At 40.0% G+C, this 18,977-nt stretch overlaps 1 protein-coding gene across 1 annotated transcript in view; it reads right to left on the reverse strand.

Moving 5' to 3' along the window:
• LOC138265751 (coagulation factor X-like) overlaps positions 1–18,977 on the reverse strand; it is a 264,842-nt gene that overhangs the window by 200,393 nt on the left and 45,472 nt on the right. The window lies entirely within an intron of this gene.

The raw sequence follows: 18,977 nt of genomic DNA on the forward strand, positions 1-18,977 counted from the left end.
ACTTCTTCTTTAGAAGATGTACGCTTACATAATTAGACAAATTTAAACAGGATGAGAGATATTTACATGTGGATAACTCACAAGGAGCTCTTTCCTCTAATGTTTTCTATTGCTTGCTTTATGAATATGTTGAGACAATGAATGTGAAAGAATGTTACGTTTGCACGTAAATTCCTTCATCAGTGCAAGAGGGAATAACTTACCATAGCTTGCCACTAACATATGGAATTAGTTGCAGTCTTTTATTAACAAGCTTTTATAACCAAGAAAACATACAATATTTCTATTCAAATCACAATGTAGTGTTTTCTTTTGTTCCTATTATTAAGTATATGAGTAGACTATCTAGAGAAGGAAATATGGAATTAGTGAGAGGCTTCTTTGAACCAACACTAACCTTTGGGACTGCTTATGAGCATAGAAATAACCTCACTTGCTTGCTTTCATCCATACATTTCTTAGATCAAATTGATGACAGGAGAAAGGCATTAAGAGAGAAAATAGATAAGGGCTCAGAAAAAAGAACTTTTAGGAATGGCCATGGGTTTAGTGAAACTATAAACACAAGGGAAATTAGCTTTAGATGTGCTTCACATAGGAAAACATTGTATATTTAGACCGCAATCTGGAGCTAACACTTTATTTGTGGGAACAAGTGAATGCAGACATGTGTTTCTAGTTCAGAGTAAATGGACTTTCATGCTAAATGGACAGGACCCAGCAATTTCTGGGGTTTATTATATTTGTGGACAGAATGCCTATTACCGTCTTCCAAGAGGATGGTATTGTGCATGTTACTTGGGAGTAGTATTCCCAAAGATTTGCCAGCTTGAAAACCTGAATGAGACACCAACATTAAATGAATTACAACCTGCTAGACCAAAGAGAGAATCTTATTCTGGCATAATTGGAGATATATTTGGAGCAATCATTCCCTGAGTGGGAGTTATTCTACATTGCGTGACATTTTGAAAGTTATCTACTACCTAGGAAACATACTGACTAGTTTTTCATGAGCCATGGTCTTAATGGACACCAAAATAGCTGCTGTACGTTCTATGACTCTTCAGGACCGCCTTCCTTTTAGCAAAGAAGGGCAGAGTCTGTAAAATGCTGAAATCGCCACATTGCTGCACCTACATTCCTGATAATAGTAGAAAAGTTAAAAGCTTTATTAACAAGTTGACTAATAGAAACTCTGATATAAAGGTTCTAAAGGAGCCTGGGGTATGGGAAAAAGTTGGCAAAGGGAAATTGGCTGGGCAACCTGGGAAATGGTATCATAGGGGTAATACTGAAACCAGTTCTGAATATTATAATTTGTATCATTTGCATAATGGGAGCTTATAAATTGTGCACTGTAATTAAAAGACAAAGGTTGAAAAATGATCATAGGAGAGAAGAAAACAGATAAGAAAAGTCAAGGAGCATATATTTTGATGAAAATTGGCAAAGAGGGGAAAATGTCAGATTAACAAAAACTTTGTTTTGTAATGTAAGTTGTGATGACACATTTATTCATCAGGGGAGGGTTTGTAAAAGCTGAATTTAATACTAATACATTTTCAATGATTAATGGCTAAGAATTAACATGAATTATGCCAAAGTAGTGAAATCGAGAGTTATGAAATGTGCCCACCTAGGTGGTAACCATGAACATGTGCGACATTAATAATAAAATAATATCAACTGTTTAGAAATAATATTCACATGTATAGCCAAAGGTATTAATGGATCATAGTACTGTGTTAATGAAGTGTTTTGCTTAATATTACTAGGCATAGAGTAACAGTGTAATAATAAGCCTAGTCGACAAGGCCTCATATGAAGCTGCATGGCATAAATAAATGTTTATAAAATACTTTTCTTTCTAAATAGTGAGACCACACTTGTTCCTTATTCACAGAGAGCTGGCCAAGATTTGTAATGTTGCAATGTTGCACTAGTTGATGCCTCAAACTTTCTTGTGAGAACCATGAGCTGTAATGCCATGAGAAACTGATATTCCCAAGACAAGACAATAGTACTACTGACTGGAGTTAGGTTTGCAACAAAATGTTACCTGACTACAACTGGTGAAGGAAAGAAGAGAAGAGCCAATTATCAATGTGTGAAAGACTGTTTAACTGTATCACAAATTTAGAAATTGATGTTTATTGTTTATATAAAAAAACACCCTACATATGGACCAATGAGAGATCAAGGAACTACTTTGAAACTTTAACTTATCCGGACTGCACATAGATAGAATTACTTACTTACTATTAGCAAAGCAGGGAAGCTAGCAGAGTCCCAGATGCCCTTCTTTCCTTAGCCTCATTGTGTAATTACTGTGATTGATTGCTAATGCTATTGATGCTGTTTTCCATAATTTGATGCCCTTACTAAGTTGGTTCAGTTAACTTGGAGCCCAATCGCAGCTGAGCCAATTCCCTTCACTTTTCCCTGCCAACGCTGACCAGATGGATGCCTAACTGACAAAGAGGTCTATGCTTGCTGATCCATACAGGAGAGGTATAACAATTGCAAGTATCTTTGTTGCAGGTTTTGTCTTTCTTTCAGTACCAACCGCTATTTTTGTAGAGCCATAGTCAGATGTTTTCCAAATTAACTTTTGTCTAAATTACTTTTGCATGAAGTCCAGGCATGCCACTCCACTCGAATTAGAGGGTTAGTTAGAGTGTCATTGTAACAATAATTATTATTAACAAAGGATTGCCTTCATTCATCTGTTGACAAATGTATGCCATCTCCCTTACTCATTATTGCTATTATTGATTTGTACTGTCACCCTTGAATATTTAATGACAAATGTGTTGTTTAAATTGAGATTTTTCTGGTGTTTTGGTAGACGTGTGTTGTTTGTATATGCATATCATTTGGTATTCAGATTGATTTATGTCATATTGGCATTGTTAGTCTAGGGAAATAAACTTTCTAATTTTACTAAAATGTGTGGTTATTCATGACCACATGGATCATGGTGTGTTAGAAAATTACTGACTCCTAAATGTTGATGATGAATTTATTATCTTGTTGCTGGTTAAGAGCATGAGTAAGGTTTGTGTCCATGGTGAGTCACTCTAAGCGCAGTCAAAAGGTCCATCGAACCTCTAACGCGTCCCCTTATTGATAAATAATAGAAAACCAAATAAGGTCAGACGCGCTCACACGCCTGAGAACTGTTATGGCACCCCAGTAATTGTTATGCCTGAGTCTCTAATGTCTACCATCCCTTGATCTCGCAATGTTAAAAAAAACACTTGAGTCCTGACCCCAAAGGGCATTTGGGGTGGGGGGGTTGTCCTAAAGGGCCACTCCCCTTGATTAGCTGGCTACAACATGGACAATATGTTGGGGCAGCCATTAAAGGATTCTGGAACATTGTCTGCATTGAGATGCTTTCTAATGAATGGCAGGCTTTGAGGGTCACAAACAGGAGCACATATAAAGGGTAATAACATATTTTAATCACATATTAACTCTTTTGTTGGTGTTACCATACTAGGTTTAGGAGTTGTGGTGTATTCAAATGTGATTTTACTCTGTGTAGTCCTCTGATAGTCTACTGGGATTTCATGTTTAAGAGAAAACTGTTTTCTCTAATAATTTTCTCATAGAGGTTATGGAAGGTGCTGCACAATCTAGAATAAGAGCATATGTTCTGTAAATTTACACTATAGTCCATTGCCATGTGAGAATAAAGTCTGACATACTAAGTAAAACATGAACTTCGAACAGCAGAAGCAGCCTGTCAGTTGATTCCACTGTTTTCTACTACAGCTTCCCACAGTTTTCTAATGAACAACTAGAGCGCTAACATTCTTATTTAGGACAAAAGTGTGAGTGTCCTGAAGCCAATTTTATTTGAATCACAGATGTAAAACTTCAAACATTTCCTTTAGAAATTAATAAAATTATGGAGTTTGTTTTGTCATAAATTATAGTTAGTGCTGTTGAAAGCAAAAATAGGACACCTTTTTTAGTGCTCTAATATCTTTTACATCCATTTCAGTAAAACATTCTAACATGCAGACGTGTCTTCAACACCACCAGTAGCCTGCCCACAGCTGCCAAGTTTCCCTGCCTTATGCATGATGTGCTGCTCCAGTCCAGGCTTCGTTTGTTAAATTTGGGGACTTGCAGTTCTGCTTCATAATGAAATAAACAAGACAACAAGTCCCAGAATTCAACGAAAAACATGGCACAGAGCAGCACATCAAAATGGACCATCAATTTGATAATAAAAACATAAAAATAGCAACTAGTTTAAAAGCCCTTTGTTCCTTTTTGAGCACTCAGAAAATGAGTACTCATTTTTACTTTTTAGAGCACTAACCATAATCTCTATGAAAAGAAAGCACCCTCATTTTGTGAATTTCTATATGAAATGCATTAGGTTTTACAGATTGATTCCAACAAGATGACTTCAGGTGTGCCATACTTTTGTAATAAATGCAGGATGTTAAAGTTCTATTAGTTCATTAAAACACTGGGAGGAGGTAGGGGGCAGGGGCACGGACTCTGAAAATTGAGGGCATGGGGGATGGAGTAGGGGGAGAGGCAGCAGGTTGACTACACAGGCCAGGAGGGAGGGGCAGTGGCAGCACAATGGACCATGGAGGGCAGAGATGCGAGTAGCAGGGGCAGCAAGTTAACTGTGAAGGACAGGTGAGAAAGACAGTGGCAGCAAAATGGACCATGGAGGGTAAGAGAGAGTCATTGGCAGCACAAAGAGCCATGAAGGGCAGGAGGTATGGCGCAAGGGCACAGACTCGGACAATGGAGGGCAGGAAGGAGATGGCAGGGGAAACAAATTGACCCTCGAGTGCAAGAGGCTGAGGTAGTATCAGAACAAAACCACACAAGGCAGAAAGGAGGGAAGTGGCAGCACAACGGAGCATGGATTGCAAGAGGAAGCGGGCAGGAGTATCCACACGAACAACAGAAGATTGAGAGGGAGAGTGGGGAGGAAGCTGACCAAGCAGGGCATGTGGGGGGGCAATGGCAGCACAACAGACCGTGGGGTGCAATAGCGAGGGGACAGGGGCATGCACACGGACAACATAGGGGAGGGGGAAGGGACACTAGTCAAGCAAGCTGACTATGCAGGGCAGGTAGAAGAGATGTGAGAGCGTCTGACCTTATTTGTTCTTTTATATTTTATTGATAAGAGGATGCATTAGAGGTCTGATGGACCTTTTGACTATGCTTACAGTGATCCACCATAGATGCAAATGTCACTCATGACCTTAAACAGCAAACAGGACAACAAGTTCCATAAATCGTTAGTGGGACATTTGAGTCAGCAAACTTTATGCATGATGACCCATGTGGCCATGAATAACCACACCTTTTAGTAAAGTTAGAAAGTTTATTTGCCTAGATTAACAATGCTAATATCACGTAAATCAATCTCAACACTAAATGATATGCATATACAAACAACACAGGCTGACCAAAAAGGCTGAAGAATCTCAATTTAGACAACGCGTTTATCACTAAACATTCAAGAGTTACTGTAAAAACCAACAATAAAACAATTGTGTAAGAGAAATGGCATACGTTTGTCAACAGACTAATAAATCAATCCTTGATGATAACAATTATTGTGACACAGACACACTAACTAACCCTCTAATTCAAATGGCATGTTTGGGCTTCATGCAAATAGAAAAAATAGACAAAAACATAATTTGGAAAACATCTGGCTAAGGCGCTAACAAAAATAGCAGTTGGTATTTAAAAGAAAGACAAAACCTACAACAAGGACATTTACAGTTTTTCTACCTCTCCTCTATGAATCAGCAAGCATAGGCTTCTTCGTCAGTGGGAAACTCGCCAAGTCTTCATTGGTAAAGGAAAGTGAAGGGGATTGGCTCAGCCATGATTGGGCTCTAAGCTAGCTGAAACAATCTAGCAAGAGCACCAAACTACTGGAAACAGCATCAATAGCATCAACAATCAACAGTAATTGTAATAGTAATTACGAGATGAGGCTAAAGGAAAAGGAAGGAAGGGCATCTGGAACTCTGCTGCTCCTCTTATGTGCAATCAGGATAAGTCAAATTAACAAAGTAGTTTCCCGATCTCTCATTGGTCCATACGTTGGGTATTCACAGTAGAACCAATAAACATTCATTCTTAAATCTGTGATAGAGTTAGACAGTCTTTCACACATGCATGACTCCTCTTTTCTCCTTCCCTTCACCAGTTGTAGTCAAGTAACATTTTATTGCAAATATAACTCCAGTCAGTAGTAACATTGTAATGTCCTGGGAACATCAGATTCTCATTCACAAATGTATCTATGGTTAGGACATAACATTAAAGCACATGGTTCTCACAAGGAAGTTTGAGAGACATTTTGGGCAGCACTGTGTGCACAAGGACAATGAACAAGTGTGATTTTCTGCTGAGACAGAAAAACAATTACAAACATTTATGTATGCCATGAAGCTTAACATGAGGCCTTGTTGACTAGACCCATTATTTCACAATTACGCTATGCCTAGTAATTTTAAGCAAACTTGTCATTAATATGACCCATTCATACATATTGTTATACATGTGAATATTATTTCTAAACAGTTAATATTATTTTTATTAATGTTGTGCCCATTATGATTACCATCTAGATGGGCACATTTCTCCAAACATACTTATTTAGGCTTTCACAAAGACAGTGGCAACAAAATGCATTGGTGGGGAGGGGGGGCTGCAATGAGTGAATAGGGGCACATGCAAGTGTAGTGTCCTGCATGTTTTAGGACCAAACCTTGTTGGCTCCAAACAGACTCCATATCAGTGTGAAGTAATCGCTAGAATATAATGTAGTGAAAGCTTGGTTTAGAATGTGGGAGTTTGCAGGTACATGCACACGTATAAAGATGTAATTTACAGCTCCATAATTCACCCGAAGAAGGACAGTGCCCTCCGGAGAGTTTGCTGTGGTCCAGGAAAACTGCTCATGCATGCCACGTGTGCCTTCATTGAAGTGCTTTGTCAACTGTTGGCGTATGTGGAGTCAAAGAGCAACTCCAGCTGGTGTAAAGTGTTTGAATGTAAAGAAAGCTTCCCTCAGAAGTCTATGCATCGTTGGTCAAGAAGCTACGACCTAGACCATACTAAATGGTAACTCGCTGCCACGCAAAATAAAGTTAAACATTGCACGGAGTATTAGCGCTAAAGGCAGATACTATCAGGTTTACAATGCACTGCGAGGCTGAGATCAACCAGGTGTCAATAATGGTAAACTGACACGTGGAAAGGAGGAAATAAATAACTTACCGAGCCCGCTAAAGAGAGTCATTGTGTCACAGCATTCAATGGAATGGCTCAAGGAGAAGTGCTCAGGGTTGTGCTTACAGTTCTGTCCATACCCGAAGCAGCTGCCCATTAGGCTGCTGAGTGGGTCTCAGAACAACTTCATAGGTCTTCAAAGAGGAAAGAGTTGAAGGTAACAGTTGAATTTGTAAAATTGTGATGATGACAGCTAAGAGAGAAGACACAGTTCCAATTAATGTTAAAGACAATCCTAAGGCTCACACGTCAAAAGACTTTAGAGAAAGTTTGCATAAATATGACCATCAAAAAGTGCCACTCTCAATGTCAGCAGGGTCCACTCTAGTTTACAATGCTGCCTCTTTTCTGAAAACACCACCATCTTTTGATTGCACAAAAAGCAAATTATTTGCAACAGGTGGACTGCTTAGATAGAGACATTTGAGGATTTAATTGATGCACTTGAAGAGACTGGTAAAAAAAAGATTATCAAGTATCTGAAAAATCTTGCAGTTGATGGTGTAAAAGACGTTATAACCAAAATGGCAAGACCTGACAAAGAAGTCACATACCGCTGGTAAAAATGCTTTGAATCTCAAGTTCAACCCAGTACCAGAAATCGATTATGAACAATACATTTTAATTCAAGAAGTCAAGTAGTTGGTGAAAGTATCAATAAATTTGTGGAAAGACTTGATACACTCATCAAACACTGCAAGTTGAATTAATTTATTGATGAAGAAGCTATGCATCTTTGAGCTATTGGTGGATGCTTGTCAGGTTCATTCAGACGGCGAATACTGAGAGAAACTCTTAGGGGCATATTTACAATCTTTTGATGCAGGGCAGTGCCTCAAGCCTTCTTTCTGGGCTGCCTGGCATCAAAAGAAAAGGGCAGGAATGCGTGTATCTACAAGATACCGTGCATTCCTGTCCTTTTCCCCTGTGGTGGCACACAATGGGCTTCCATGCACCAACACAGGCTCCCTTGCACCATGGCGTATGGGTGTATGTGTAAGATGATTGCACCTTCCTGCACAAAAATAATCGTGAGAGGCGTTTTCCTCTTTCTATGTGTGCTGCAAGATGCAGCACACATAGGAAAAGGAAAAAATAAGGAGGAAAAAAGGTATTTCTCCTAGTTGCAGCTCCCCGACACCTCCCCTGGGAGGCATAGGATTTTGACGCATTTTCAGGATTTTCAAATCTTTGTAAGTCTGGGAATGCATCAAAATTCAGTGGTGTTTCATGGGAACACTTACCACAACACCCATGTATTGTCTCTTAGACACAGAGTAATGCAACGCAGCAACTTGTGCTGCGTTGACTTACTCCACATCTACAAGGCCATGTAAAGCCATGCAAAGCGGCTTCACGTGGCCTTGTAGTTATGGGTCTGCAGCCTGCTTCGTCTATGCAACGAAAAAAGTGACGCACAGGCTGCGCAAGCCACTTGCAAATATGGCCCTACGTCTGGAATGAGTGTTGATGGCTACCAGAGCTGAAGAACATGCTGAGAGACAAGCTGCTGACATGGAGGCCGTAGGTGCCCAGAGCGAGTCAATCTTGAGCGTGAAAAGTAATCCAAAGCAAAAGACTGAAAGACACAAAGTGATGTCGATGCATGAAAACTTGTGTTTTAGATGTGGATTTTTGTTTCCACACAAAGAAACTTGTCCCGAATTGAACAAATATGTAAAGGCTGCAGGAAAGAGAACCTTTTTGTGATGATGTGTAGAACAAAGGAAAAACTAAGGCCCATATTTATACTTTTTTTGCGCCGCATTTGCGTCATTTTTTTTATCAAAATCGGCGCAATCTTACAAAATACAATTGTATTTTGTAAGTTTGCGCTGCTTTTGCGTAAAAAAATGACGTAAATGCGGCGCTAAACAAGTATAAATATGGACCTAAGTTTGTCATGGCGTGAAGACAAAATGGCTGCCAGAGCGTTGAAGAAACAACATTTGACGAGCATCCACAGGGCCAAGCGGTGACATATGTTGAGGCAAATTGATACTAAATTAAGTCAATCATCCTCTAAATCATCGTCAAATAGTTCTTTGATATCAATATTAAGTGAAAATGAAAAAAAGTGACTGTGCCATGTCCATGCTTTCCTCAGAGAAATATGTGCACGTTGGACTGGTCGCATGTGAAAAATGCCACAGCAGCAAACTCATACAAACACTGTCTAAATATTACATTAATAAATGGGCTTTTATTATCAACAGTGGTGCATCGATAAACATAATGCCTGAAGAGAAATACAATTAACTTTCTCTATTGCCACGGCTCACTCCATCGAAGAGCAAAGTGTATACAAAGACTGCTTTGATGCCTTAAAAATTCAAGGTTCATGTGTGGCAACAGGGAAACATAGGAAAACAAAGGTACAAGCACAAATCCATGTGCTTCAGGGTGCAGCACCAAGTGCCTGTTTACTCAGCTTCAATATAGCAGCTGATATGGGACTGATTTCTGTGAATTACAACATGAATGCTCATCACAAAATAGTAAGTCAATTCCCTTTGTTCTTTCATAGTTTAGAAAAGCTTAAGACTTTGAAAGTAAAACTGCCTATTAATGAAGGTGTCTGTCCTGTTGCTCAGAGACATAGATGAATTGCTTTTCATTTACAAGAAGCTGTTGAAAAAGAACCTGAATGATTACTAAAACATGCCATTATTGAGCTTTCCACTGGTCCAACACCATGGGTTTCTCCCATAGTAGTAGAGCCCCAAAAGGACAGTGAAGGAGCTACAAGCATCTGCATTGACATTTATTAGGCAAACAAGTTAACTGAACGAGAACGACATCCAGGTCCACACTTTGCTGACATGATAGTATAATGAAATGGTGCAAAGGTTTTCTCTCGACTGGATTCAAATAAAGGTTATCATCAGTTAGAACTTGAAGAAAGTGTCAGCTATAGTACAACCTTTTCTACACATGTTGGTTTGTTTTGATACAAAGGGTCAAAGGGGTTGCCCCTTCACAAGTGTGACGGATATCCCATCTGCTGAAGTATAAATACCATTATGTTCAATAGGATTTATATTTCAGGAGATAAGATATCCATCACCGTAGTGACGGAGTAACCTTTATGCCGCAATATAAATAAGGACCTTAGTTTTAGTGTGTCATCAGCTGCAGAATTTGTTCAATGTCATTCGACGTAATCACACAGCCGGTCGTCAATGCATTCAATTATAGCGATGAAGGATGGGGACTACAATTGCGGGAGTATGATTAAACAATTGTGCATCTTCCAGGAAACAATCAGAATCCTGCTGACTACTTTTCGAGAGTGCCTGTAGAAGGTCACAGTACTCCATCCAAGACAGCTGAGGCCTACATTAATTTCATTGTCAAGTCAAATACACCAGCTGCTATCTTGTTATCCCAAATTATCACTGCCATGAGCCATGATAGTGACACACTGAAGTTAAAAGACATAAATACACATCAGTTGGGGAAAAAACACACTCACCCACTCACAAATGATGGTGAATATCAAAAAGACAATAACAGCAAGGATAAATTGTCCATAAATCAGGAAGGAGTTCTACTGTGAGGGCAGAGAATCCTGATCCCGCAGAGCCTGCAACAGATAGTAACTGAAGTGGATCACGAAATACATTGTGGTATTGTTGCCACAAAAAGAGCTCTCTGAGACTGAGTTTAGTTTCTATACTTAGATGAAAGGGTTGAGAAGGCCTGTCATAAATGCATATACCTTTCTACCAATGTTACTCGACATAATCTGAACATGTCAGCTCCTTAAACAAGCAGGTCTCTAATCTACGACTCACGAATGAGTCACTGAAAAGCCTGACAGAAGCTTTGTGACGTGGGGCATTCTAGCCATTATGAAGTCTGATAATGGCCCACCCTTTAACAGTAAGGAGTTCAAAGAGTTCTTGCAGCATCTGAACATAAAGGATCAAAAGAGTACACCTTTATGGCCACAGGCCCATGGATTTGTTGAGCGTTTTATGAGTACACGAAAGAAAGCAGTCCAGCATGCAACTCTTGAGAAGCCCAGTTTGAAATCAGTACTAAACTCTGCTCTAACAGCGTATCGTTCAACACCCCACTTGACCCCAAGTGAAAATCCTACTACTTTGATGTTTGTGAGACCAATGACAACCAAGTTACCTCAATGGACCACCAAAAGAGACAAGAGTGAAAGTGTATGCAGACAAGAGCGGACAAGCAAAGGACGTCTCGGTTAACAAAGGAGATCTAGTGATCACCTTACAGATGCATATGAGAAAATCTGATGCTCCCTATGATGCTGAACTTTTCCAAGTGACGTCTACCTACTCAAAACTCTACTAAATGCATACAGCCTCAAGAGCACAAACTTAACAAACCTACCAGAAACTAATCCACAAGGGAAGAAGGAAGCACATATTACTAATCTACTAACCAATTGACTATAATCAAATGTGTATGTGTATACACACACACACACACATTTAAGTTCAGTCACCTCCTTCACATCATTCAAGTAATGAAATAATGGGTATCTTACGTCATAGTGATATTGGCAGGATCACCAAAGGAAAGTCAGTAAAATAACTTTCTTTTACACAACTCATCACTGGTGTTCCTGTTTCACTTATAGCTCATTAAGGGGAACAGAAGTGACAGCACAGTATGCACAGAGGCAGTGCCATTTTCGGAAAACATTGTCTCACACCTCCTCTGTTCAGTTAAAAGCAAGAATACATACTAAAGGGAATGTATCAACATGAACTTTTATAGAAAGTTTATGAGAGATGAGCAATTTAAGACCCTCTGTGAACTGTAGAATTGTGTTAATAGAAGAGTGAAACCATTTATCGTGTCATGCTAATGTTACAACTGCCAGGCCAACTGTATTGTGCATCCGGCCCGCCATGCTCCTTTGAGCTTGTAGGAGGCAAGTGGGGCACACCGATACCTTTGTACGGCAGCAGCAGGAAAACTTAGAGCAACTCAGCAGTTCGCCATGGAGAAGAATGCAGTGCAGCTGATGCCAGCAAAACCGGCAGTTGCGGGCCTCTCATGCCACATTCACCTCTTTGGGTAGTCCCTCTCAGGCAACTCTGCCAGCTCTGGAGGCTGGCTTGGGTTTCTATTTCCCTTAGTTGCTCTAGGGATGTCATTTGAAGGAAGATATTCAGCCCAATCCAAGATGGCCGTCTATCAGCAGTTTCTTCCATGAAGTTCCCCAATCCTTAATGGAGGCTGGTAATTGTTAACATAACTTCCTGTGCCGTGCCTCTTCCTATGTAAGGAAGAGATTTTCGGTTGCTCCTTGCGTCGCAACAGTTTGAGTTGCATTCACATTGTTCCTCGCTCCTGGCCCTCTTCAGAGTATTTTTCACTCCTGATTCTGTGCCAGTCTTTCCAGCCTTCCTTCCAACCATCCTGTTTTATGCCTTGGATCTTCTAGCAACTTACTTCACCATCCTCATCTGAATGTTTCCCTTGTTAAAGTCTTCTGGTGACAAGTCTCTGCCTTGCTGGGGACCTGGTTACCCATCATTTGGAGGTTTTTGCTCAAAGGCTTTTTCCTCTTTGAGAATCCTTCTGGAGGGCCCTAATTGCTAGGTGCTTCCTGCATCAATAGCACCATGGCTACCAGATGGGGCCACCCTTCACTCTGACAGCTAAGTCTGTGCAGGCCAGACAATCTAGGCTAAGAAGCAACAGTGATCCAACAAAGCATTGTGCCCCTACAAATGGGGAATGCTCTCTAAAGGATCTTATGCAAATCCATAGCAAGATGATGATAGATATGATCCACACTGACTAGATGCCAGCAGGATAAAGAATTGTATAATATTGCAAGCCTCTTTTATCCTTTCCAGAGAACATTACTTATTAGCTGATGTCCGTTGACACCCTAAACTCTCCTACTGCTGCAGGATTTATAACTTTTCTGGAGTCTTTTGGGTGAAACAGATCTTACTGAGCCGTTTCTGTCAGATTCGCAACTACCTGGACTCCAACTGTAGGAAAGTGGATTATTATTAGGTGGCGGTATTCACCTTTAGCTAGTAATAATACCACAATCTCTAATAAGATCAAGTCAAGTTTCCATAAATTTATCCTTGCTCAACCCTTGGTAGCTTGGCAGTGAGAAATCAGGCTTGACTTAGGGGGCAGGTAAGTGTAATGCATTTACTATTACCAAAATAATTAATACGTGAAAGAACATCAAAGTAAAAACTCCAAGATCAATTTAGAAACATAGGGACTATTTTTATCTTTACAATGACATTAAACTGACAAAAATACAATGTAGGGAACCGGAGATGTGAATTTCTAAAGATTAAATATAAATAAGTGCATTCTAGCGCCAAATAGCATAAAACTCGAACCACAGCTATCTGGTTATACTGGACTGGGACAAAGTCAAAGTTTTAGGCTGATCGCAATGGAGCGCTGGTCAGATAGGGTAAGCAGGAGGTCCAGGTTAAGATTTGACCTTCACACTTTTTGGAGTTTTTTCTCTCCACGTTGAGTGAGCAGATCGTCAGATCCAGACTTTGAGTTGACATCGGAGGCCTGCTGCAGTTTGATGCATTGGTGAACTCCGGGAGGTCTTTGCCTTCGTTGTCGACGGCGAGGAGCTCTGGAGCTTCCAGCAGGACAAACCAGTGCTGTCAGACTCTTGAAGAGGAGCTCGTCGTCTTCTGGAATTTTTTGATGAAAAGTTGCCAAAAGTTTCCAAACTTTCAGGAATTGTTTCTAAAGGGTTCCTTTGGGGGAAAAAAGGGTCCAATAGCAGCCAAGGGTTCAGAGTTTCTGGTTTGCCTCTTGGAGGTGTTAGTGCATCTGGCCTTATTTGGTCTTTTATAATTTATTTGATAAGGGGATGCGTTAGAGAATTGAGGGACCTTTTGACTACGCTTAGAGTGCAAGTTTATTAGTAATTAATTCAGCGTTCACAATCCCTCCGCTGACGACTAAATGTGTCATCGCACTTCATTACACATCACAAATTTTTAGTTTGCCTGAAAATTTTGTTTCTTTACAACTTTTCATATTTCTTTTTCCTTTCCAATTTTCATAAAAATATTCCCTCTTCCTCCACTCTAATTTAATTTCTTCCCTTCTCTGATCATTTTTCAATTTCTTTCTTTCGTCACTTAATACAATTTACGAATTTCCCATATGCTAGTGATACAAATACCAATAATTAATAATATCTGTGCTATTTTCACAATTATACCTTTCCCTAGGTTGTCCAGCAAATATCCCACAGAAGCAAAACCTTTGCCAATCTTTTTCTCAAATCCCAGGTTCTTTCAAAACTTTTAAATCAGCGTTAACTTTAGTCAGATTGTTAATAAAGCCTCTAATTTCTTTGCTATTGTTAGGGATAAATGTGCAATAATATTGAGGTTTCAGCAAATTACAGACTCCGCCCTCCTCTGCTGAAAGGATGTCTAACGCAAGGCAGTTCTGAAGAGTCATAGATCTTACCGCAGCCATTTCAGTGTCCTTCAGGACCATGGCTCCTGAAAAACTACTCAGCATGTTATCCACAATAGTAGACAACTGTCAAATCTACAGGGAATTTAGAATAACCCCTACTTAGGGACTTATAGCCCCGGATATATCTCCAATTATGCCAGAATAAGACTCTCTCTTTGGTCTAGCAAGGTGTAATTCATTCAATTTAGGTGTCTCATTCAAGTTTTCAAGTTGATAGATATTTGGGAAGACTATTCCCAAATAACATGTGGCATACCATCCTCTTGGAAGATGGTAATACGCATTTGGTCCACATAAGTAATAAACCCCTGGGATTGCTGGGTCTTGTCTATTTAACATGAAAGTCCATTTACTCTGGAATAGAAACACATGTCTGCATTCACTTGTTCCCACAAACAATATATCTGTTCTAGGATGCGGTCTATATATACAATGGATGTGTTGTGCATCTGAAGCTAATTTTCCTTGTGTCTTTATTTCGCTAAATGCATGATAATTTCTAAACGTCCTTTTTACTAAGCCCTTTTCTAATTTCTCCTTTAATGCCTTCCTCCTGTCATCAGTTTGATCTAAGAAGCTCTTTTCTCTCGGTGTAAGCAAGCATGTCAGGTTGTTCCTGTGCGCGTAAGCTGTGCCAAATGTCAATGTAGGTTCAAAGAAACCTTCTATATTATTTTCTTTCACTACTTTACTCAGGTATTTAATTATTGGAACAAACGAAAACACTAAATCATGATTTGAGTAAAACTACTGGATGTATTCTTGGTTATATAATCTTGTTAGTAGAAGACTACAACGTATTCCATATGTCAGTGGCAAACTATGGTAAGTAGTTCCTTCTTCTACTGATGAAGAAATTTGCGTGCAAACATAACAATTTCTCGCATTCATTGTCTCCATGTACTCATGCAGCAGGCAATAGAAAACGTTACAGGAAAGATCTTCTTGTCAGCTGTCTATGAGAAAATACTTCTCATCTCTTCGAAACTTGTCTAACTTTGTAAGTGCAGTAGTAGTTTCTAAAGTAGAGATATGGTTTGCTACCACCCTATCAAGAAAAGTCATATTCACAATCAATGTCAAACATAATATCATGCACTCAATTGCCAAACCAATACCTACAAATTTACAGTACCTATTCTTTCTAACCTGTTGGTTGTGGTTATCCATGATCTGTAAAGAATCAGAAAGTAGAAGGAGAAAATATATAACTATGCAGCAAAATAAACAAAAACAAAAAAATCTTCAATCTTCTTGCCCGTTATTTACAGCTTTCAGTCTCTTTTCCAGAACGTTTGTCTAAATTAGCTATTTGTCCACATCGGCTCAGCAGCTTGTCAAATCAGGTTATTTAAAAAAGTCTCTTTCGGTAACTTTCAATGTCTCTTTTCTCTTAGTTGCACAGAATCTTTTCTCAAAGTTCAGTTTGTTGACCTAATTCATCTGCCAAAGTATTGACCTGGAATCTCTTCATCAAAGCAAAAACACAAGAACTCTCTTTGCCAATCACTAGGCGTTGCATACACCCATTCAGGACCGGCATACCTTCGATTTGCAAATTCGTTTTCTCTCCAGCCTTCGATCTCCACATAATTCTCCATCACTCAAGTCTTCCTTTCTTTTGGTGTCTACTTCTTCTTTGATTGTTGACAACGTTCTTGAGTCTTTTCCCTTCTTTTGCTCTTTAGGGCACTTGTCTCCTTTCCGTGTTCCTTTGGTCAGTGCTCTTTTCAGTGCTGTACTTGTAACTTCTCCTTGTTCAGAAGGATTTTGACATGATCTACCTCCAACTGGCTCCGGGGGAGTCAGGTCGTTTTGACTCTGATCTTGCTCAACTCCCTCCACCGGGTCGGTGGGCTGCTCTTCTTGATTCTCAAGATCATCTGCTTCTGGGAGAGCCCTCCTCTGACTAGACTCTCCTGCTGTTTCAGTCGAGACTTGTCCACTGTCGATCTCCTGTATTTCCTACAAATCATCTCTTACAGGGTATCTGGATTTTCTTCTGTCTACTCAAAGTCTGAATCTCCAGTTTCTGTTTCTGCTTCTGGAGTTTGTCTGGAAGTTGTTATTACGCTCAACAACTCTTCTTCATTGTCCAACGGGCAGGGTACTTTTCGAGTATTGCTGAGATGAATCCAGTTCAGAACTCCAGCACACTTCACAGCTGTAATAGTGACCAGTACTACTTGGTGGGGTCCCTTCCACCTGAGTTCCAGGCAAGTCTTCCTCATGTGTATTATGACCACAACCTAATCTCCAACTCTCAGGTTGTGACTCTGATCCTGGGATGGCTGCACAGTGGTGGCCTCCACCTGATGAGAGAAAGAGCAAACCACATCAGCCAGACCATTGAGGTATCCAACACCATATCATCTGTTATGTTCACAAGAGCATCGGCAGGAACAGCTGGCAATCTCATTGCTCTGCCCATTAAGATTTCATGCGGCAACAGTCCTGTCTTCCTGTCAGGAGGGTTTAACATACTCATCAGAACTAATGCTAGTGTGTCTGGCCATTTCAGATTCGTGGATGCACACATCTTTGCAATTCATTTGCTCAACAAGTCCTGAGGCCTCAGGGCGATTACTACAGTGCAACTTCTGCTCAATGTTGAAGGCTACCCATAGCAATCTAATTACTTCATTGCTGAAGTGACTTCCTGTATCTGATTCTAAAGAGACCGGAAAATCAAAACGAGGTATCAGTTCTCCAAGCAATAACTTTGTTACTGTAAGGCTGTCATTTCTTTGTGTGGGGTAGGCTTCAATTCAGTGGCTAAAAATACAAACAAACAATCACCAACAGATATCAAATCCATCTGCATTTGTCTAAATGGACCTCCCGCTCTTCTAATGTGGCTCAGATTAACCACAGTCCTTTTATCCACGTTCATCTGTTGGCAGATGTCGCAACTATGGCAAATTGTTTCGGCAACTTGTCTAAATTTAGGATTAAACCATGTCTGCTGGAAAGCGCAAATCATAGCATCCCTTCCAACATGTGCTTGTCCATGCTAATGTCTGGCCATTTGTGTCAAAAGACAGTTAGGGAGACCTACTTGCCCCTCCCCGGACACCCAAACATCGTCCTCCCACTCTTTCCTTTGTAACCTTTTCCTGCAAAACTTTCAATTCATCCCAAGTATCTATGAAATGTAGTGCATAATTTCTGCATATTTCTTCAGGTAACAGTTTCCATGTGTCCTTGAAAGATTTACAATTCAGTGCGCAAAACCTTGCGACTTGATCCGCATATCCATTTCCCATTGAAACAAAGTCTTGCGACTTCTGGTGTGCACTGCATTTCACCACAGCAATCTTTTCAGGCATTTGTAAAGCTTGTAACAAATCATGAATCCTGTCACCATTTGGTGAACCATAAAAGATCAGGAAACCTCTCTGTGACCACAGTTGGCCAAAGTCGTGAACTGTTCCATATCCGTACTGGCTGTTTGTATAAATGGTAACTTAAAGTTGTGCTGAGACATGGCATGTTCTACTCCCCGAAGCCAGGAAGCTTCGAGTATACCCAAAATTCTGCACACGGAATATCCTACCTTCAATGTTCCCATATTATCCCATTAAACAGCAACCATCAACAAAAATAATTTGGTCATTTTCTTCTAATCGGGTATCTTGAATGTCAGGTTTAGGTTTTGTGCACAGATCAGTAACTTCTAGACTGTCATGTTCGACATCCTTCAATTTGTCAACTTTAATATTTTCTTTTGGAAGCAAAGTTGCTGTGTTAAGCACTGTACACCTTTTCAGAGTTACATTCTGAGAACCTAAAATAATAGTCTTGTATCTGGTCAGTCTGGCATTAGTTAGGTGTTGAGTCTTGGTTCGGGTAAGCCAAAATTCTATAGGGTGAGGGACCAAAACAGTTAAAGGATGTCCCATTACAATGCTCTCACTATGAGTGAGGCTCAAACCAACTTCTGCCACAATCCACAAACAGCCAGGTAAAGCTGCTGCAACTTGGTCCAATGTAGCTGAAAAATATGCTACTTGGTGTTTTACACCACCATGTACCTGTATCAAAACAGAAAGCGAGCATACATCACACTCATGACAAAACAACATGAAAGGTTTTGTATATTCAGCATTCCCAAAGCTGGAGCTGTGCACACACTTTCTCTCAATTCAGTAGACGCTTTCAGACAAGCTTGATCTAACTGTAGGGGATCAGTGACT

Source organism: Pleurodeles waltl, chromosome 11 (genome assembly GCF_031143425.1).
Source record: "Pleurodeles waltl isolate 20211129_DDA chromosome 11, aPleWal1.hap1.20221129, whole genome shotgun sequence".
NCBI classification, from domain to species: domain Eukaryota; kingdom Metazoa; phylum Chordata; class Amphibia; order Caudata; family Salamandridae; genus Pleurodeles; species Pleurodeles waltl.